Source organism: Polyodon spathula, chromosome 4 (genome assembly GCF_017654505.1).
Source record: "Polyodon spathula isolate WHYD16114869_AA chromosome 4, ASM1765450v1, whole genome shotgun sequence".
NCBI lineage: Eukaryota > Metazoa > Chordata > Actinopteri > Acipenseriformes > Polyodontidae > Polyodon > Polyodon spathula.
This window is the reverse complement of record NC_054537.1, coordinates 30,322,432-30,345,831: the sequence shown is the minus strand read 5'-3', so window position 1 is coordinate 30,345,831 and position 23,400 is coordinate 30,322,432. Positions and strand designations below refer to the sequence as shown.

General features: G+C 37.6%; 1 protein-coding gene across 8 annotated transcripts in view; it reads right to left on the bottom strand.

The window, feature by feature from the left end:
- Window positions 1–23,400, bottom strand: part of LOC121314397 (anion exchange protein 2-like) — an 88,752-nt gene that overhangs the window by 55,326 nt on the left and 10,026 nt on the right. For 2 of the 8 annotated variants that reach the window (XM_041247603.1, XM_041247613.1), the window contains exon 1: window positions 17,016–17,566. The exons of 4 other annotated variants lie outside the window; for them this stretch is intronic. The gene's annotated coding sequence lies outside the window, so the exon portion shown is untranslated. Of the gene's footprint in view, window positions 1–9,981; window positions 10,018–10,207; window positions 10,542–17,015; window positions 17,567–23,400 lie in introns of those variants that run through there. 2 more of the 8 variants (XM_041247609.1, XM_041247605.1) reach the window with 2 other exon arrangements.

Genomic DNA, 23,400 nt, shown 5'->3' with positions numbered 1-23,400 from the left:
AATATTGTAGCATAAGAAAACTGCTTTTAATGTGCATTCAGAATATCAGGTTTAAAAAGATCAAGTGCAGACAACTCACGACATCGCCAAAAACAGGGAAATAGGTTACAAATGGGATGGGCCAGACACGTTTATGAAGAGTATTGACAAAGGTTTCTATTCACCACCTACGTTGAAATAACTAAAATAGCATCCTAAAGATTTCTCAAGTTGGTTTTCGTACCTTCCTCCAGTATCCACCACAAAGGTTCCACTCGCAACCCAGTTATTTATATAGTAAGGCTACAGCCTACTCTGCTGCCAGAGGGCTAGTGCTAAAGGGAGCAGGTGGAAGTGACAGCAAGCTCCAATGACTAAGTCACAGGGTGTGTGGAAATCAAAAACGGCTCCTACACCTAATCACAACCTAAATGAATTGTTTCCCCTGTGGGAATGTAACAGGATAGCACTGTGGGCCCAGGTGTTACCAGCAGGGAAGGAGGCTCAGACACAGGAAAAACTTGGTTTACGTGCTAATGCGCATTTTTAATTAACAAAACAATAATCCAAAACAAAAATCAAAAAAGTCACAAGGGCCAAAGTAAAAGGTTAAACAAAACACAAAACATCTACACATTCAAAATCACCAGCATCACAGTGCAAAACTCTCCACCAGGCAAAGGATTTCTCCTTCTTTATATGCCATGTGGCTGGAGCCTAATTAATCAATTACCTACTTCAGGTTCCAGCCACATTTTCGCATGTATTTTGGCAGGGAGGAATTTAACCCCCTCCCTGCCAAGCCAATATGCCCTACACACACATTACTTACAAGGGCAGCCACATGGAAATATTTAAAATAGCTCTTTTCTAAATAAATAAATACATGGAACTATTCTACTCTTACATACAGTACTGATCTAGATTCAAATTGTGAAACAACCTACAATAAAAACTTGTATGACTCCATGAATCAGACTAAACGGACTGCTTCTGTCAGCTCTGGTGCACAGTACATACACAGCAACATGCAGTATAGGTGTACAGCAAGTGCACTGTACTATAATGCCAAGAGGGAAACTGAAGAAAACTGCGCCTTCATCATCACACACATCTGCTGTATAATTAAAAACAATGTATGTGAAGTCTACAATTTTAAACAAAGTATTCACAACAGAACACCACTCTGGTGTTAGCAGTACAAGTGTAAACACACTGTTGTGCAATGAACATCATCACCCACTAAAGGGGCTTGCGTGTAACTCCATGCACTTTTTCTTCTTCCTGCACAGTCACAACAAAAGTCTTCAATTGCTCTAGGATAAACTACTTTGTTGGCAAGCCAGTGGTCCCTTTAAAAAGTTTTCCCTATTTAACTTTCCCTGGAGTCTTTACTGTTTTACTACAGTAGCCCAGAGCTGTTTCACACAATGCATGAAAACCAAATCATGTCTTTACCATGAGGTTACGTGACAAACACTGCAGGACAACTGTATAATAAAACGCGTGTGCTTTGTTCGTCCATACAAACAAATCACAAAAGGAAACACATTTACAAATGCAATAGTTTGTGTTTTGCCCCAGCCTTGGCACCTCAAAGTAGGTCAACTTTGAGATCTTACTGTACAGTTCATGCAGTAAACAAAATAGTCTAACGCAGATCACTAAGCGAGATCAGAAAGCATGTGATTGACTCAGTGACCCTAAAACAATAGGGGACTTTGATGACCACAGCACACTTCTCCTAACTAAAATACTCTTGCAGGCATGTTAAACACATTCTACAATAACACCGTGTAACAAATTTTTTTTTTTTTGGTTCCTGGGTAGTAAGTGTTATTTCCTAATTGCTTATGCCTCAAAAGTATAGAAAATGGCTATTACTCCCCACAAACTTTGCTTTTGTGACCAGAACAGTGATATTTTGAAATTTACCTATTTTCCAGAACATTCCAGATAGATTCAGTGCTGAGTAAACTTGGAGTAACTTCTAGAACTTTCTAGAACTTTCCAGTAATATAAATAGTAGTATAAATACAGGGGCCTTAAGCCCACCAGTTCAGTTTAGTTCCAGCTGCCTAAGTGAATACATATCTGCATTTTTCTGAGATGGCATCAAGAGGCTGCAATGGTGGCATTCCTGATGGGTCTCCAAGGCGGTTTTACCAAGTTTCCCTGCTATCTTTGCCTTTGGGACAGCAGGGACACCAAGGCGCACTACCACAGGCGGGACTGGCCATAGAGGACCGAGTTCTCTGTGGGGAGGAACAATGTCAAGTGGGAGCCACTGGTGGACCCCTGGAAGGTGCTGATGCCACCACTGCACATCAAATTGGGCCTTATGAAACAATTTGTCAGAGCTCTATATAAGGAGTCGGCAGCCTTCAAGTACCTTCAAGACTTCTTCCCTAAGCTGTCTGAGGCAAAGGTCAAAGCCGGTGTCTTCGTCGGACCACAGATAAAGAAGATCCTGGAGTGCAATGAATTCCCCAAGAAGCTCACTAGTAAGGAGAAAGCGACTTGGAACAGCTTGATGCTCATCTCGATAAATTCAAGGAGAACATGGGAGCGTACTCGGAGGAGCAAGGCGAGCGCTTCCACCAGGATATACTGGACTAAAACCAATTCCAAAATGTTTTTCCAATATTACAACAGCAAGAGAACATTCAAAGAGGAGATTAAATGTTTAAGAGATACAAATGGCAAAATCGTAGAGGAAGAAAAAAAAATAGCAAATATGTTAAATGATTACTTTTCACAAGTTTTTACAAAGGAAGATACTGACAACATGCCCCACATGTCATCCAGTTCCTATCCAGTTTTAAATAACTTTAGCATAACTGAGGCAGAAGTGTTAAAGGGACTAGGAGCTCTTAAAATAAACAAATCCCCTGGGCCGGATGAGATCCTCCCAGTAGTACTCAAAGAAATGAAAGAAGTAATTTACAAACCGCTAACCAAGATCATGCAGCAGACTCTTGACACAGGGGTGGTACCGACAGACTGGAAAATTGCAAACGTAATACCGATCCACAAAAAGGGAAACAAAACTGAACCAGGTAACTACAGACCAGTAAGCCTGACTTCTATTATATGCAAACTTATGGAAACTATAATAAGATCCAAAATGGAAAATTACCTATATGGTAACAGGGTACTGGGAGACAGTCAACATGGTTTTAGGAAAGGGAGATCGTGTCTAACTAACTTGCTTGATTTTTTTGAGGATGCAACATCCATAATGGATAATTGCAAAGCATATGACATGGTTTATTTAGATTTCCAGAAAGCTTTTGACAAAGTCCCGCACAAAAGATTAATTCTCAAACTGAACGCAGTTGGGATTCAAGGAAACACATGTACATGGATTAGGGAGTGGTTAACATGTAGAAAACAGAAAGTACTGATTAGAGGAAAAACCTCAGAATGGAGTGTGGTAACCAGCGGTGTACCACAGGGATCAGTATTAGGTCCTCTGCTATTCCTAATCTACATTAATGATTTAGATTCTGGTATAGTAAGCAAACTTGTTAAATTTGCAGACGACACAAAAGTAGGAGGAGTGGCAAACACTGTTGCAGCAGCAAAGGTCATTCAAAATGATCTAGACAAGATTCAGAACTGGGCAGACACATGGCAAATGACATTTAATAGAGAAAAGTGTAAGGTACTGCACGCAGGAAATAAAAATGTACATTATAAATATCATATGGGAGATATTGAAATTGGAGAAGGAATCTATGAAAAAGACCTAGGAGTTTTTGTTGACTCAGAAATGTCTTCATCTAGACAATGTGGGGAAGCTATAAAAAAGGCTAACAAGATGCTCGGATACATTGTGAAAAGTGTTGAATTTAAATCAAGTGAAGTAATGTTAAAACTGTACAATGCACTAGTAAGACCTCATCTTGAATATTGTGTTCAGTTCTGGTCACCTCGCTATAAAAAAGATATTGCTGCTCTAGAAAGAGTGCAAAGAAGAGCGACCAGAATTATTCCGGGCTTAAAAGGCATGTCATATGCAGACAGGCTAAAAGAATTGAATCTGTTCAGTCTTGAACAAAGAAGACTACGTGGCGACCTAATTCAAGCATTCAAAATTCTAAAAGGTATTGACAGTGTCGACCCAAGGGACTTTTTCAGCCTGAAAAAAGAAACAAGGACCAGGGGTCACAAATGGAGTTTAGAAAAAGGGGCATTCAGAACAGAAAATAGGAGACACTTTTTTACACAGAGAATTGTGAGGGTCTGGAATCAACTCCCCAGTAATGTTGTTGAAGCTGACACCCTGGGATCCTTCAAGAAGCTGCTTGATGAGATTTTGGGATCAATAAGCTACTAACAACCAAACGAGCAAGATGGGCCGAATGGCCTCCTCTCGTTTGTAAACTTTCTTATGTTCTTATGTTTTTATGACTTTGAACGCCGCTACCAAGGACAGTATAACGAGAACATGATGGTGATTCGTGAAAGTGATTTACAGTATAATAATAAATCCTGAAAGACTACTCACTTCTAAATCTTACGTAGTCATTTTTGTATTACTTTAGTATAAATACATGTTAATTTGGATTCATATGTTGTTTTTTTCTGACTTTATGTGAATGAAAAGGCCATTTTCTCATTGGAAATACGTAAATTTCAAAATATCACTGTCCTGGTCACAAAAGCAAAGTTTGTGGAGAATAATAGCCATTTTCTATACTTTTGAGGCATAAGTAATTAGGAAATAACACTTACTACCCAGGAACAAAAATTGTGTTACATAGTGTAATGAAAATAAAATACATTTAAACATTATATTCACTTTAAACTTCATTAAAACACAATAAGCATTTCAATTGTATTAGGAAAACATACTACTCTTAAACTTGCGTCTGCAAGATTTGTTATTAGGTATTTGATATTGAAACTGGAAAGCGTATTTTTATAACTTAGCCTCAAATTTTCTATTTTTTCTATCAGCATTTTAGAAACTTTTGTCTCCTTCCTTTTCTCTTTCATAAACTGTTTTGTCTGTTCAATGACATTAAAAATGGTAGTGTTACGCCTCAAAGAGGAGAGTACCACTCTAAGTTCACAATCCGCAGACCGGCAGCTTTATCTGTTTTGTAAACACATTTTAATTGTAAGCTACAGAGAGAATGCCTTTAAATTGTAAATTTAATTATACTTGCATTCTTCAGTATGAACTCTGTAAACCTCCACTCACAGTGCTTAAGCATTGCTTGGCACCAAAGTCAGTAACCACAGCTACAGTAAAATATAGGGCTGGGTTTTTGGCAGGTTGTTTAAAATAAGCATTTCTAATTTTAACATCACAAAAATTACCATAAGTTCATCACAAACTTGGCAAGTCTACTAACAGTCTTGCGGAATAACATGGCCATCTTATTCTGCAAAAGTATGTACAAGATCTAACGTTATGCAAGTTCCCCACATCTAAGGTCGTGCTCACATTTGGTTCGATACAAAGAGAGTTCAGTGCCTTTGATTTAAAACAACAAACAAACAACTGGAAGCAAATGCATGGAGTTCATTTGGGTGTGTTTGAGTTGTTGTTTTTTTCAGGACTGTTAATTTGTGGTCACAATGCAACTTGCAAGTGAACTTTGTTTTTTTATGACTAGTGGAATGTTTACACTGTCTTGGAATGGCAGAGATTGAGGAATGATTCACCTTTTTGTCAGTACGTGTTTGAATTATTCACAATTTAGTGTACTAGAACTCAAGGGAGAGCTTCCTCTTTGTTGGGTTCTGTCTAGATTTTGGTGTCCAACCAAATTTCTAAGTCTCCCCGTTTCTTTTACTGACTTATTCCCCTTAAACATTTTTTGACCAAACTTTACACAACGCCCTGTGTGCAAACAAACTGGGTTCCCCTGTTGCGAACCAAACTCAGTTAATTTGTCAAAATGGACTGAGAACACCTCTTTTGCTAAGTGAACTTTACTGTTTACACTACCCTCCAAACAAAACAAGCCAAAGTGTGGAATCAATCCCACCAACGTATGCAGTGTGAACACAGCCTAAATATAAAAACCTGGGGGTTTAATCCTGACATTTTCTATTGATCGATTAATCATCAAATCTACCTGTTTGCTAGTGAGATGAAATTACATTAAAAGACAATTACAAGTAATACAAAGTACTGCGTGAACGTCTGTTAAACGTCTTTATTAACGCATGTTAAAATAACACAAGACTTGAAGTACAAGACAGTTTGTCACACACTGCATGACAGAAAGGGCATCCTTATATTAACTCTAAACAAGCCACGGGAGGAGAAGTCAGAAGGGTAAACACAAACTGTGAATTCTGTATTCGCTATTTAAAAAATTTATTGCAGTGGTTTAATTACTTACCTTACTATTACTTCTACAACTCAAAAGCATTGAACGTGTTAATATAAAATTGAACAGACTACTATTGTACTGCTTCTGTAGGAAACCAACAATGATTTTTATTTTTAATCAATGGTGTTGATGGGTTAAAAAGTGTATAGTGCCCCGATGAACTAATGTTGCAAGTTGCAGTTTTTTCTGTCTTCATTCTGAGATATTGTGAAATATTGGGTATACCTTCCTGTCAGTACCCTCTGCCATTTTCAAGATAAAAAATAAAAACACTGCACGATCAAAGCCCAGAGGTGTGATTAATAAATTCATCATGTATCGATCAAAATGCCTAATCAAAAATTGTAGTGTGCTTGTACAGTACGGTGGGCGAATGGGGGACTTGGCACACTCCAGGGCTGTGCTGTACAGCACCCAGTAATACTGGAGAAAAGACTAAGCAACCTTTCAACAACAAATGTCTTTCATGAAAATGTTTAATTTTTTTCCCATAGTTACCAAGTTTTGTTTTAGTATGATTGGTTATCTGAATCAGGTTCTGTATGGTATGGTACAGTACCGGCTTTACTCACACATTGCCAGATTGGTCACATATTGTATGCTTTGAATCAACATTCTGCAGAGACAGGGAGGAAGTGGCTTGGCAGGACAGAGAAAGACAATTCTTGCAGAGTCACTATGCCAAAACTTCACCTTGAAGAAAAACATATTATTGCCATCACTATCACTTTCAAATAAACATAACAACCATCCGCCCAAACAGGGACACCAAACACCAAATTGACTTTCTCCTTGAGTGCAGTATTACTGCACTCACATGTACAGCTGCCAAGGTTCTAACAACAACAAAGACAAGTATGTTAGTAACAAACTGTCTATACAATTATTAATATTCGCATCGTAGATAGCAGAATACCATGACATACATTCACCGCATACAAATGTAACATTTTGCCAAGTTTCATCACAAATGAATATAGCAAGTGGTTCTTTGGAGTGTAATATATGAAAAGACATAGGACATACAGGTGGGCATGTGGACATACAGACAGATGCCTCCTGGGACATGCATCCCTAGCAGGTGGTCATTCCTACAGTAGCCTCAAGGTGTTGTTTCGAGCTTTGCCCATAAAAATGCCTAGAAGTTGAATTCTGTTTTGGAACAGCTACAGTACTGTAAGACAAGCAAGGCAAACCTGATAAACTACTTGAAAAAATTAATCATCTCAGTAAACACTAGTCCTGCTAGGAGAGATGACATCACTGTAGTTAGGCCAGCTCAATGAATGCCTGAATAGAGTGGCAAAGTTCACCCCACTCCTCCACTCACTTGCTACCTCACCTCACTGCTAAACCTCTTCTGTCTGAGTATTCAGTAAGGCTGCAGATCACTGAAATCCGCATGGTTTACAGCCACCAGAAAATGTGATTTCCTCCACATGCAGGAAAGTTTTTTTTTGTTGTTTTTTTTTTTTACCATCTTCATATAGTATCTCACCATATGGAAGATGTTACGCAGCTGCACACAACACCTAATATACTGCAGACAATACCATAATTGCAAAGCATATGACATGGTTTATTTAGATTTCCAGAAAGCTTTTAACAAAGTTCCGCACAAAAGATTAATTCTCAAACTGAACGCAGTTGGGATTCGAGGAAACACATGTACATGGATTAGGGAGTGGTTAACATGTAGAAAACAGAAAGTACTGATTAGAGGAAAAACCTCAGAATGGAGTGTGGTAACCAGTGGTGTACCACAGGGATCAGTATTAGGTCCTCTGCCATTCCTAATCTACATTAATGATTTAGATTCTGGTATAGTAAGCAAACTTGTTAAATTTGCAGAAGACACAAAAATAGGAGGAGTGGCAAACACTGTTGCAGCAGCAAATGTCATTCAAAATGATCTAGACAAGATTCAGAACTGGGCAGACACATGGCAAATGACATTTAATAGAGAAAAGTGTAAGGTACTGCATGCAGGAAATAAAAATGTACATTATAAATATCATATGGGAGATACTGAAATTGGAGAAGGAATCTATGAAAAAGACCTAGGAGTTTTTGTTGACTCAGAAATGTCTTCATCTAGACAATGTGGGGAAGCTATAAAAAAGGCTAACAAGATGCTCAGATACATTGTGAAAAGTGTTGAATTTAAATCAAGGGAAGTAATGTTAAAACTGTACAATGCACTAGTAAGACCTCATCTTGAATATTGTGTTCAGTTCTGGTCACCTCGCTATAAAAATGGATATTGCTACTCTAGAAAGAGTGCAAAGAAGAGACCAGAATTATTCCGGGCTTAAAAGGCATGTCATATGCAGACAGGCTAGAATAATTGAATCTGTTCAGTCTTGAACAAAGAAGACTATGCGGCGACCTAATTCAAGCATTCAACATTCTAAAAGGTATTGACAATGTTGACCCAAGGGGCTTTTTCGACCTGAAAAAAGAAACAAGGACCAGGGGTTACAAATGGAGATTAGACAAAGGGGCATTCAGAACAGAAAATAGGAGGCACTTTTTTTTACACAGAGAACTGTGAGGGTCTGGAATCAACTCCCCAGTAATGTTGTTGAAGTTGACACCCTGGGATCCTTCAAGAAGCTGCTTGATGAGATTCTGGGATCAATAAGCTACTAACAACCAAACGATCAAGATGGGCTGAATGGCCTCCTCTCGTTTGTAAACTTTCTTATGTTCTTACCCTGGATCCCTTTTCTTAATCACAGGCGATAATGCATCACAAACACTAGTGGAAATACCTCCCAAGATTCCATTAATAATCTAGGACTGAAAACAGATTGTATTTATCATAATGGAACATGCAAAAAATATATTTTTAAAAAAGCAAAACTACAACCTTTCTTTTTTCAATTGAATGAAAAAGAGCTATTACCTTTCTTTTGTGGTGAAAGGTTTCAGCCTTTGTGGTGTTGACTGGTGTCCACTACCGGCCAAGTAGAGACCCCCTAAATCCTATCATTTGGTATCTGAGCTGGACTGAAACTCTCCGAGTTGGATTCCCAAAGCACGGAAGGCGAGGGAATTAACCTCACTGTGACCCCCAGCCCCTAAGTGCAGATTATAAACAAAGAGTGCAAGCAGTACCTCCATAACAAAATCATTTTGAGCTGTCAAATGCTGCTGGAATAGGCTGCTTTTCTGTACAGTACAGGTAATACTAACGCTCACAATTGCAATTGTTCTCAATCATGCAGACAGACCGTTTTTATTCAAATTAATATTAAATTGAAAGCGTTTTTTGGTTCCCCTCTGGAAGGCTTAAAATACAGTGTGTGGGGGGGTCCTGTCTACCACTGAAATCGATGGTATAAAGGTAAGAGTATTGTAGTGTAGAGCTTCATTTGGTATCAGTTGTGAACAGTGGTGGGGGAGGATTCTATCAGATTTGTTTTAAATCATGTTTCACTGGTCATTAAAACACATGATCAGATCCCCCCTCAGAAAATCTTGCATATTAGAGTTTACCATATTTAAATGACATTAATAATGTTAGGATGCAATGATAATTACTAGTTTATTAAAAACAAACATTTTGAAACTTCAAATGGAAAAAAGAATGCAAGGGTCATCATCAGTTTTTGAACAGAATCAGGTTGAATTTATTTTCTACCTTTTTTTCTGCAGCAAGTACCCTCCAGGTAGGATCCTGTGTTTCAAAAACACAAAAACTTTGGCACTCACATTTTGAGACTTGAAGTACACTGTAATAACACTGTAAGGAATCCATTACATTTTTATGTGGAGTATAAGTATAAAAAATTGTAAACGAACCTTAAAATTAAAAACTACTGTAGAGTACACTATGGAACAGTGTACTACAGCAGCACATCACTCACCTTCCTTGAATAATGTTGGGGTCCACTCTACAAGTTTGTCCCAGAAAAAAGTTATGCAATTTTGACCAGACACCTTGCTGGATGTCTTACAGGAGAAAGCATCCACTAGCCCAGCAGTGTAAGGAAGAGAACTAGTTTATATACTGACAATACGACTGTACTGTACTGCAGCTATCAGTCCTTTTGCACTCTGCCCTGGACTGGCTCCTCAAATATTCACAAGCATGAAAGCAGACACTTAAAGAAATCCCTCAGCAAGAGCTGCCTGCACATACAGGCAACAAGCACGCAGCATGATATGTGTGTGCAGCAGAGATGCTGCATCTGACTGGCAGCACGCACTTAAATCAGCAGCCTGGGAGGAGGCAGGGTGCAGAAAGATTATCCCCATTTCAGGACTGCTAGAGCAGCCTGCTGATCAAGACTAACTTTCTCACCGCAGTGTTTACCACAAGACATTGGCTATTGGCTAGCAGGTTGCAAACAGTTTAGTAAGGGGAGTGTTAGACAGGCAGGGAAGTCATATGCCTTAGGAATGTGCGCACCCTTTGATTTAAGAGGACTTACAGCCATGTTTAAAACAATAAAGATGTAGTGCTCATTTCTGAGTTACATGTCTTAATACCAGCAATGTGGTAAACTTACTGTAAGTCAGCACTAGGGGAAAAAAAAAAGTGTTTCTGAGATATGACTGTTACAGATTTAAATGCCATCCACACAGTTTCAGTGAAATATCAACATTTAATTCAGCTTCCCATGTTTTGCAGGACAAACATAAAATATAATGGCCAGTGTATTTCATAGAAACAAATACAGAAAGACACGTTGCATGCCTAATTTTCACCGCGATGAAGCACATTTTCTCTGCTAAAATGACACAGATCTCAGAGAACATCAAGTTTAATATTTAACTGTGTCCTACTGCAAACTGAGTTGCACACACATTCTGTTTACCTGCCCCAGAACCAGTACCTCAGCAGAACATGGCGTTTCCTTACTGTACTGCGGCCAGTGAACTTGGGACAAGATATTTAACTACACTTCTACGCCTCAAAAAACACTGGAAAAAAACTACTTTGTGCACAGACAGAGTTGGTTGTCACTGTATTCTGTGTGGGCTTGGACAAGTTTTTGGTGTTCTGTTAGTAAGGCTGCAGAATTAAATACTTTTAAAGACAACACTCAATATACAAGCATAGCATAAAATCCTGTACAATACTTAAGCTGTTATACCGAATGTACTGTACAACATTATTATGAATTAAATTATGCAAAACAGTATATACACGGTTGCTGTGTCAGCATAGGAAGCAGAAATTCAAACTCACCCATAATAAGCAGACTGATGTTCAACTTAATGCTTAAAGAATACGTAAATCAATTCTGCTGCACAGCTTGAGTTCACATGTTATCAAGCTTGTTGTACTTAGTTGGTTCCCAGTGTTTCAATGGTCAATTGTGAATATACTGCATTCGCTAGCTAGAGAATGGACCATAAAAATACAGACAGCTAATTGTAGACTGCCTGGGAATTGCCAGAAACACATGTCCAATAACATCTGTTTTTCATTATTAATTTAAAAAAAAAATAATAAAATACAAAATAATGGTTGAATCCACTCACTTGCAATGCATGTTTTGTGACTGGTGAATAAGTGACTGGATTCTTGATCCTCAGAATTTCTATGTGTTTTAGTTCCCCCTCAAACTAACCGACCAATTTACCTATGTGTCAATTTTTGGAAGGTATCATCCACATAATAAATACAATATTCTGTGTCGGGATGCTTTATATTGATATAGCAAGGCAATCAATAATGAATACAATTTTATTGTCTCTTTTTCATTTTTTTTAAGTGCTATATCAGTACAGTTTTTTTTTTTTTAAATATTAAAATGATATACTATGAGCATGCAGGCCTTTTGTTAAGTATAGTCCATCAGCAACACTGGAATATATATATATATACACACATATATATATACACATATAATATATATATTATATATATATATATATATATATATATATATATATATATATATATATATATATATATATATATATATATATATATATATATATATATATATATATATATATATATATATATATATATATATATATATATATATATATAGACACACACACTGTGCTTATTTGCTTAACAGCCATATTGCTTGTGTTCAATAAAGCAAATAAGAACATGTTGTTTTTATTGTAAGATCAAGTTTTTGTACAGTTGCTCAAAGTAACATTTTCAGTATTTACTGAAAGTACTCATGACTTAAAGGTAATGTCTGCATTTTACTCAATGTTTAAATTGGACAGTAAATTACTCATTGACCCTTGAGATGTTTTTAACATAAGATCCAATCCTCCAAGGTTTGGCATACACCATTAACTCGAGTTCAACCACTAGAACTCGATTGAGATTACAGAATACAGATGTGTACCTGTGTGTTTCTTCTCTACACTCCAGAAACTAAAAAGCTCACATGGCAGATTTTTTTCTCTCTCTCTTTCAACATTACATAGCTGAAGTGCACATCAACTGAAGCAGTTCTCCTCAGGAAAGACCATAAAATCACTTCACAGCAGACAAGGCAGTTACAGGACTACAAGAGGTGCTGCGAGTTCTGAACTAACCTGGGATGTCATCACATTCCCCTCAGGATACACCATTCTGATTTCACTTTAGGGGTTCTGTTTTACATGACAATATTACAATTTCTAGGACACTTTCTAATTCTATTTAATACAATCAAACTACTTGGTTTTGAATAATTTTCACAGTCACCAAGGACTGACTACAAAGTCTTAAGCTGTATGGCATGGTTCCAGACCTCCATGCGACAGCCTGGCAACAATCTCCCTTCCAGGGATGAAGGCCTTTTAAACTAGAGCCGCACAAACTGATTACAGTACTCTATTATTTGGATAAGGTCTACAAGTGAAGGTCACTGGTATGGATTGGGCTAATTTACCATTCAAAGTGAAACTGAAGAGTCAGCTGCTTGGAGTTGTGATGATTATTGTTCTCTTTGTTATTCTCTGCATATATGACAAAACATGTTGGGAAACTAAACAGCATGTCATCATTTCTGCTGCACAGGAAAGACTTATTGCACCGATTGGTGCTGCACTTATAATGCACTAAAACTTTCTAAATGAAGGGGAAAGCACAGGAACAGGAACAGAGACAAGAGAGCGGACCCTAAATCTTTTAAATGCGCAACGCTTTTGTTTGCATGGATCCAGACACTTGAGGTGCAGCTGAGGCTTGTAGGACCTTGATTAACTCGAAATGACACTACAATGTCTCAGCAATCAATCTTGACTAATAGAATCAAATATAAAATTGATACAATTATCCACTTTGTTATGGGTATTGTTTTTGTAGTTTTCCTCAAAATGTGCTGTATGCTCATTCTCTCTCTCTCTCTCTCTCTGAGAGAGTATCACAAAGACAGCTGGAGTGGGGGGCATCAGACCAGAAACAGGAACCAAGAAATAAACAAAGAGAGGTGGAGTTTGGAGAAGCTGAGCGAATGGTCTCGCTCAGCATTTAAGAATGAACAGACGGACAGAAAATAAAAGCTTGTCAGACAAACAAAAACACAGGACACAGCACATTTGCCAAATTAAAGAGATAAACAAAACAGACTAACACTAAACACCGAACACACAACCCTGAGTGAGTGAAAACATGCGGCTTTTATGCAGCTGTACTGAGGCTCGATTGCTAATCAATCATTCAGTTGGAGTTGCGGAACAACTGCACGTGAATTAATAAAATGCAATTCCCAGTGCTCACATATTACTACATTTTACTTGCACGTGAAGTGCTGTGCAATCCTCGTGCCTAAATACAAATATACACTTTAAACACTCGTGTTACACAGACCCGTTTATATCCTGTGTACCAATGACTACACACCAAGATTAACACACAACATACAACACAAAATACACACAGGGACAGGCACTTTGCCACAGACAGAAAGAAAGAATATACATGGTTTAAATTCCATTGGAACACCCATTGAAACACTAACCATGACTACCAAGGAAGCTTGGCTTAAAATGGAAAGCACTTTGAACTGGGTTTGTGTGTAGCAAACAAACAAATACTGAAGTGCACTTCTGCAACAAGTATGCTAGTAACATAAATCACCTGCAACAGCTTTCAAGAACTTCTTTGTAAGTTTTATCATAATTGGATAAGCGGTTCTATAGTGATAAGAAAAAAAAAAAAATCATACAACCACAAACAATTTAAATAACACGTTAGAATGACCTTGACAAAATTCCAGATAGGTAACCAGGAAAGCAATTTTATCTTGAAGATACAGTTGGCATTCTTGATAACGAGGATGGATATTACTGTAGGTAGCAGCAATTGGCTTACAGTGCTTACCAAAGCTGCTTGGCATAAGGGGGAGTTGATAAAAACACAAGGACTAATGTGTCAGCCTAATCACCGCATGCTGTCCTTGGGACAACAGTCGGATATAGTAAAAAAACAAAAACAAAAAAAACCATAACATGTTAAAGAAATTGATTTCTGTGTGAAACTAGTGTGCCTTTGGTGTTTATCACACATTTTGTATTATTAGGATTTTATTTTAGTTCCAGAAAAAAATAATGAAAACTGCATTTTCGGACAAAAGACCTTGATCAAACTGTTCCATGGAGTCTGATTCAGCCAGTATCAAATGACCACAATGTGGCAGCACACCAGGCAGCTGGGTTCAGAGTTAACCCAGCAGACACACAGGCACTGTAGCAGCTGCACAAAAGGGAAGTTCTAATTCTAGGCACAATTAATTTTAGCTGCCATCAAAAACTAGGATGTTTTTTCGTTATTAAAAATAAATAATGTAGCTGGCACTGGGCTCCTGGAATGAACTACATTATTATTAGTATTAGTATTATTATTGTGGTTAAAGATCATGCATCAGGTTCTTGATAATATTAATAATCAGCCCTGCAATAGAAGATGACAGTTCTGCTGTACTGCGTACTGTAAGGCTTTTAATGTCTTAATTCATGTTTGAAAAAAACAAAAAAATCCTGTCAATATTATTTATATTCAAATCTACTGTATTGGCCAATTTGAATCTAAATAATATTAACAGGACTTGTTGTTTTGTTAGTTTTTTTGCACCTCCAATACTATAATGTCATGTCTGAACTGTAACCCAAAATTAAAACGTAAATCAATATTAAGCTATTAGTATGGAAAAGAAAATGACAGTGACACTGTACAGTATGTAATCCTGTACCTTCAAGGGCTGGGGTTATAACTGCAATGCAGGAAGAAAGTTTGACCATGGCCGGAGATATTGGCAGTCAACTGGACATTATCCATCCCTGGAAAGAACACACTGTGCATTTCAGAATAAATCAAAACTGCCACTCGGTCCTGCACAGCAGAAATTGCTGTATGACTCAGTGTATTTTTGAATAAGGGAATGGTTAATAACTAATACACTGCTAATAAGAAATAGATTCTGGTTACTATAAGTCAGGTTCGTGTTTCCTGCTTGATAATTGAGGTGCACCAAGGACACCATTAACAATGCATGACAATTGTTTTCATTCAGCTTGCAGCACACCTAACCCGGTGCCAAGATAACTTTGAGGGGTAAGGTGAAACACACGCACATTAATAACTGCGTTCCAAAGAAAACCGCAAAGACACCGAGATGAAATGCTCCCTGATTTCTGAACCCTGAGGTTCACCCGATTCTTGCTCTCTCGCTACATCGTACTACAGCAATTGCCAAAAGACCACACAACTGTTTCCTGGTGGAGAAGCAATTTCCCCTCTACAAGTGTTTCAGACACTTTTAATCATAGTGCTTGTTTACCAAGTTATGCTGTAGCTGTTGAGTCACTGGAACCTTTCAAGGACCAAATAGACAAAGTTGCTGGATCATTGAGTTATAGTACTGGAAATTGGATGAGCACCGATGGGCCCAAAAGACTTTCCTCTCGTTTTAACTTTTCTTTTACATCTCATCATACTTTCATGTTAACGCAACAAGTGAGTAATGTCCTTGTAGAACAGGTTAATTCACCTTATACTATCTCTCTGTCCATTTGGCTTCACGCTACCCTCGGTAAAGCACTACAGCAGTATAGTACTCCCCAAAGTTAGCTGTAGTACAGAAGCTCTCTGAACACTTACTCAAGTTTCTATTGTATCTCTCTCTCTGATACAATGTCAGTAAGACATGCTCTGGGATGCTGGTACCTTACTGTAACTTAAAACAAGCCTGTCAGGTTTTCCTAAGATTGGGTGCCTTTTCTTCTTATGGGCATTATCAGGATAAAGTAAAAACAATTTGTTTGAATTAAAGGTTCAATTAAAATGTAAAAAATAAATAAATAAATAAAATTGTTCCAAAGACCTGCAGAAACATAATATAAAAAATCTGCAAGCTTAAACCACAAACATTTCCTGCAGCTTTGTGGATTAGCGTGTTCTCCTTGAACACACTGTTCCTGTCTCCGCTCATCCTCAACTTTACTACACTGTACTGAATGAGCTTCTCTTCACTGACAGGGGGATTGTCAATCATCACCTTGGTTTCAAATCACCAGTACAAACTGCAATATTTGAATGCTTTGTTACAGATTGGATTGTAGACTGGAGATGAAACCGACAGTAGACAGCCCAAGTCACAGCACTTACGCACATATGTTGTTCATTTCATACATTTTAACAAAGTAGTAGCCCAGCCCGGTAAAGTTCTGTAACTGTTAACCAATACTGTATTTTAGAAAATAATTCCTTACCAAGGTTACGGCTTCCTGTAGTTTAGTTTTTCAGACTATCTTCATTTTGCCTGAGAGTGCTGTTTTTATCATTCATGAGGAAGTCTGCAAATAACCTACAATACTGCTTGGAGGTTGGCTACTCAAACAGTGGCCCTACCGGAAAACTACACGTGATATCCTCCATTTGTTCTCTTTTTTTTTTTTTTTTTTTTTGTTAAATGTGCCCACCTATTTGACCCCCTATTTTCTCCCCAATTTGGAATTTCCAATATTTTTTTTTCCCCCTCACTGCAGTAATTCTCCACACAGCTCAGGAGACTTGAAGATTCAGTGAGAATCCTCCGACCACGACCAAGCCAGTTTCCTCTTTTAAACCCAAGAACTCGAGAGGTGATGTCAGCGAGCTACCAGCCTCTGGAGGACAAAGGCCAACCCTGCAGGCGTCCGATTTTGAGCTCACTGGAAATTCGAATTAAAAAACATAAAAAGTATTCAAACTTTTTTTTTTTTCATATAGGCAACTGTGAGATCTATGAAATTACTTTACAAATAAATTGAGTAAAGTGCTGCTACTGGAAGTAACACATTCAAGATTATTATTTTTTTTTTTTGATAAACAAATATTTCGTACTTAATTATAATACTTCTTAAACTCACCCTTAATATGTAGTCTACACAAATGTAATTACATTGGTCACTACAGTATCTCAGGTATTCTGCGTTCGGTATGACTTACTTGCTTAACATTTTATTTAAAAAGGTAAAGCAAAAGTTGTTTTCAAAAACAAAAAAAACAACACAACATGTTGGCTAATCAGTACACCTTTCTGTAACAAAGACCAACCTTAACAGTATTTACATTCCAGTGGCAGCATGCGCCTGCCCTCTGAAAAATAATCCAGGTAATAGATGCTGGGTATGGCGGGGAACAGGGCACAGCTAACAATCCCGTGAAGGCCTGTGGTAAGTGTTGTATAATACCTGTGTCTGATACTTCTCTTGATTTAATTTCTTTAAACCTGGCTCCCTTAAAAGGTGTGATGTGCAATAGGTCTTTAAAAATCTATTTCCTTTCCATCCTATTTTGATAGACTGAAGACTTCATTGCTGTGATGAAGATCTATTTTACAAGGAAAGAATAAAATAATATTTACAGAGTCTCGGCTATCCCAAGAAGAATCTGCATGTGGAGAGCAGGGTTTTATGACAGGGTGATCATGTCATACTCTAATTGCTGTGCTGTAGTGAATTAGAGTGAATAGATTACACTATGTAACACAATTTTTGTTCTTGGGTAGTAAGTGTTATTTCCTAATTGCTTATGCCTCAAAAGTATAGAAAATGGCTATTATTCCCCAGAAACTTTGCTTTTGTGACCAGGACAGTGACATTTCAAAATATCACTATTTCCAATGGGAAAACGGGCAAATGTGTGTCTTTTCGTTCACATAAAGTCAGAAAAAAACAACATATGAATCCAAATTAACATGTATTTATACTAAAGTAATATAAAAATGACTACAAAAGATTTAGAAGTGAGCAGTTTTTCGAAATTTACGATTATACTGTATTTACATGTAAATGTAAAATACGTAAATGTAACTCAAATCAGTCAGCAACCTAAAACAGTAGCACGTTATAATAAGGTCCAATAGTAAACATTTTGTTAGCCCTTTATAGATGATGAATACATAATATATACACTATGAACAAACGGGGTGTAAATATTTAGAAAGCACTTATTAGTGTCATTGTTAATGCTTTATAAGACCTGCTTATAAACACTTTATTAACTATTTATTAGCGAGTAATAGATGCTACATAAATGTGAAATAGCAAGCTATAAATATCTATAAAGCCATTTATAAATGAGGGTTAACAAAATGTTTATTAGTAAACCTTATAAAACATTAATAATTACATTTATAATGTGCTTGAATAATCTCAGCTCCCTACGCTGATTTGTCCTTAATAACCTAATTTATAAATGGCTTTGTCATCAAATTTGTTAAGGAAACAGCTTAGTTTACTTAAAGGTCAACAGGAACCGATTCAGTGCAAACATTCTTGTGCTGGAATGAGTTCCTGAAGTCTTGCCAAGGCATTGATCCTCTTCATCGGCTCGCTTTATTGGGGGCTGTGGCTGAGCATGGTTCCAGATCTTTTTTGTTGCCCCAGCATGATTTTAGAGTACCACTATAGCGGGATTTCGTTAACAGCAAACAAGACAAATTAGCACTGAGATCCAGTGTTCTGCAAGCCTGCTTGGTGTTTCCATTGTGCTGCTTACAATGTTATTTTGTTTTTCACAGCACAGTTTTTTTTTTTTATTATTCCTTCAACTTTACAGTACATCAGTCAAGGATTGTGGCTAAAGATGCTACTTGAGACTTGTGCTAAAGAGAAATTACCTTAAACCTACATTTCAGCTCACCCCTGGAGCACACAATGCTTCCTTTGTTTTTTACTCTTTGATTGTTCACTAATTTGGTTAATTTACTTTTAGGCTTTCTATTTACAGTATAATCGTAAATCTCGAAAAACTACTCACTTCTAAATCTTTTGTAGTCATTTTTGTATTACTTTAGTATTTAATACATGTTAATTTGGATTCATATGTTGTTTTTTTCTGACTTTATGTGAACGAAGACACACATTTGCCCGTTTTCCCACTGGAAATAGTGATATTTTGAAATAGCAAGTTTGTGGGGAATAATAGCCATTTTCTATACTTTTGAGGCATAAGCAATTAGGAAATAACACTTACTACCCAGGAACAAAAAAAAAAAAAAAATTGTTACACGGTGTTATCAAAGTTGTGAGAAAATGAATAATGATATGAATCAAATATTCAAGTCAGAACTAATTTGTTTCCCAGTGTTTACATATGCTTACATTTGAATGAACTACAGGACTCACACTCCACCTAGAGTACTACAGCAACATCACATGTGCAAAAAAAATAAATTAATTAATTAAATAATTTTAAAAAAATATCCATTTAAATTTACTGTAAAAGGATAACGATATATAACTTGTCCTTAAGTTTCCATATGGTCTAGCAGTTAGGATTTCTGGTTCTCACTCACTCAGGCGGCCCGGGTTCTACTCGGTATGGGAACATCTATTTTATAGGAGGCAGTGTGGTCTGGTGGTTAAAGTCCAGGGCTTGTCCAGAAGGTCACCAGTTCAAATCACACAGTTCAAATCACACCTCTGCCACTTACTGTGTGACTGTGAAGTGCTTTGTGATGGTGGTATAAAAATAAAGATATATATTAAAATTGTCTTTCTGGGGCAAGCTAACTCAGAACAACTGATAAATTTAGAATACAGAAAAATCGATTGTAATTGCAGTAATACTAACTATAGACTGTACAGCATGTTTCCAGAAGTTAATGTTGTGAACATCACTTCTGGGAAAATATTAAAATATAAATGAATTATATGCTGTAAAAAGCACTCATAAGGGTCAGTCCGTACACGGATTTCCTACAAGACATCAGTTTTTAGGAATTAAAAAATGTTCTCTATATCTGAGTGCCTCATAGTTACTCTGTGTTTTAGAAGCAGTGTTAGCCCACTCAGTCCATCATTTTTGACATGCAGCACATTTTGTGTTGACATTGTAGCAGAATTCCTGAAAATTGCTTGCTGTAGAGTGGGTTTTTTTTTTTTTTTTTTTTTTGCATATACGGAATATGATCGCTTGTCGTGATGAATTCTACTTCCTCTGTTGGTACATGTGTGATCGAGGTAGTTTTTCTAAATGGAATGAGGTTTAAAAAACATTTGGAAGCAAACTTTCCTTTCATTCTGGGTGCTGGCACCTTCACAGATGCTGTCAGAACTGCCATAATTGATACAACACAACGGAAAATTTTAAAGCAAAATGGTAATGATTCGTCACACACACGTGACCTTTCCTTAGCCCAACCTTAAATTAACATAATATTCATTTCAGGATCCATTTACTCGCCAGCATCAGTGGTTTCATTTTGTTTAACTGTAAATCCACTTTTAAAATGACCACGAGCACCAAGGCGCTTTCAAAAGAACTCCAGGACAAAGTTCTTGAAAGGCACAGATAAGGGGATGGGTATAAAAAAAATATCAAAGGCCTTGAATATGCCTTGGAGCATGGTCAAGACGATTATTAAGAAGTCGAAGGTGTATGGCACCACCAAGACCCTGCCTAGATCAGGCCGTTCCTCCAAACTGGATGACCGAGCAAGAAGGAGACTGATCAGAGGCTACCAAGAGGCCAATGGCAACTTTGCAAGAGCTACAGGCTTTTATGGCCAAGACTGGTCAAAGTGTGCATGTGACACCAATATCCCAAGCACTCCACAAATCTGGCCTGTATGGTAGGGAGGCAAGAAGGAAGCCATTACTCAAGAAAGTCCACCTTGAATCCCATTAGAAGTATGCAAAAAAACACTCAGGAGATTCTGTAGCCATGTGGCAAAAAGTTTTGTGGTCTGACAAAACTAAAACGGTACTTTTTGGCCTAAATGCAAAGTGTTATGTTTGGCGCAAACCCAACAGAGTGCATCACCCAAAGAACACTATGCCTACTGTGAAGCATGGTGGTGGCAGCATCATGTTATGGGGATGTTTCTCATCGGCAGGGACTGGGGCACTTGTCAGGATAGAAGGGAAAATGAATGGAGCAAAGTAAAGAGAAATCCTTGAGGAAAACCTGCTGCCCTCTGCAAGAAAGCTAAAACTGGGACGGAAGTTCACCTTTCAGCATGACAACGACCCAAAGCACACAGGCAAAGCTACACTGCTAAAAAACAAAAAGGAAGATGTCCTTGAGTGGCCCAGTCACAGTCCCGACCGAAATCCAATCAAAAATTTGTGGCATGACTTGAAGATTGCTGTCCATCAACGCTCTCCAAGGAACTTGACAGAGCTTGAACAGTTTTGTAAAGAAGAATGGTCAAATACTGCCAAATCTAGGTGTGCAACGTTGGTAGAGACCTATCCCAACAGACTCACTTGGTGCTTCCACCAAGTATTAACTCAGGGGGGTGGAGAATTATCCAATTATGATCTTTCAGTTTTGTATTTTTAATATATAATTTTTTTCTCAATAAAAACTTTTTTCCCCCTTAACAGTGTGGAGTATGGTGTGTAGGTAAATGGGAAAAAAATTCTCATTTAAATGCATGAAACTCTGAGGCACTGACACAACATAATGTGAAAAAAGTTCAAGGGAGGGTGTAGACTTTCTATAGGCACTGCGTATATATAGGCACGTCTACCCTCTAATTAGTTGGAAAAAATAAGATCTGGCACGTCGCATTTGAAAAGTTGCTGACCCCTGCCCTAAACCATATGAAGCAATGCCATTTTCAGCTGCACTGACATACTTAAAAAAGAAAATCATAAACAAACTTTCATAATGTCATTTTCTTACCTGAAATTCTGGTTTTCAAGATGATTTTGTTTTCTCCCCAAAAAATATTCAATGTACCATAGTACATTAGGAACACACTTTAGCAACTTCATGCCATCTGTGCATATGATGAGGTAGTCTTGAGGGTTAGTGAGACAGTGAGAAGTAAACTATTTCACACTGTGTGTGTGTGTGTGTGTGTGTGTGTGTGTGTGTGTGTGTGTGTGTGTGTGTGTGTGTGTGTTGTAAGAAGAGAGGGCTATAAATAGTCCCAGGTTTTGTGAACCTGGGAAAATTTCCTACGTCATAATGCACCCTCAGTAGCATCCAGTACAGCAAAATAATTGTTTTCATTACTGACAATGACATTATAGGATAATCACACTAAAGAGAGTGGGTGACAGGACCCCTTTTCAACCCAAATTACAGGTTGACACCAGTCCATCTTCACCAGCACAGCAGTAAAAACATACAGAACTGTAGCATGACCTACTAAATTTGAAACTTAGTTGAAAGCTTGTCTACTAAATTCAGCCTAGATAAAGTCTGATTGAAAAAAGAAACAAAGTGGTAATTTAATTGCACAGACTCCTGCTGTTCATTAGGCTGTTGCTCACTATTAAACCAATTAAGGGTATTTTGTGGCATTTGTTAAATCTTGTCACATGGCAATGCACATACTATTTTAATACGTGTTTCAATGTTTGTGCCTTTGAAAGCCTGTGACTTGTTTTACTTGTGAAAGACTTGATAGATTGATTAAAAAATCTGTATACACCTAACTAGTGAGGGAACAAAACATAGATTAACAAAACTGTTCCCCCAAACCCCCAAACATATAATAGACATAAAATATTTTGTTTGTATTGTTCAATAGATCTGCAGTATACTGTAACGGGCCGGAGGTGCACTTTGCCAGCCGCTGGAACTCTGGCTGCGTGTTTATCTGGGCTTGCAATATGCTAGATATTGGGTGCAACTTTGCACCAGCGCCGACCC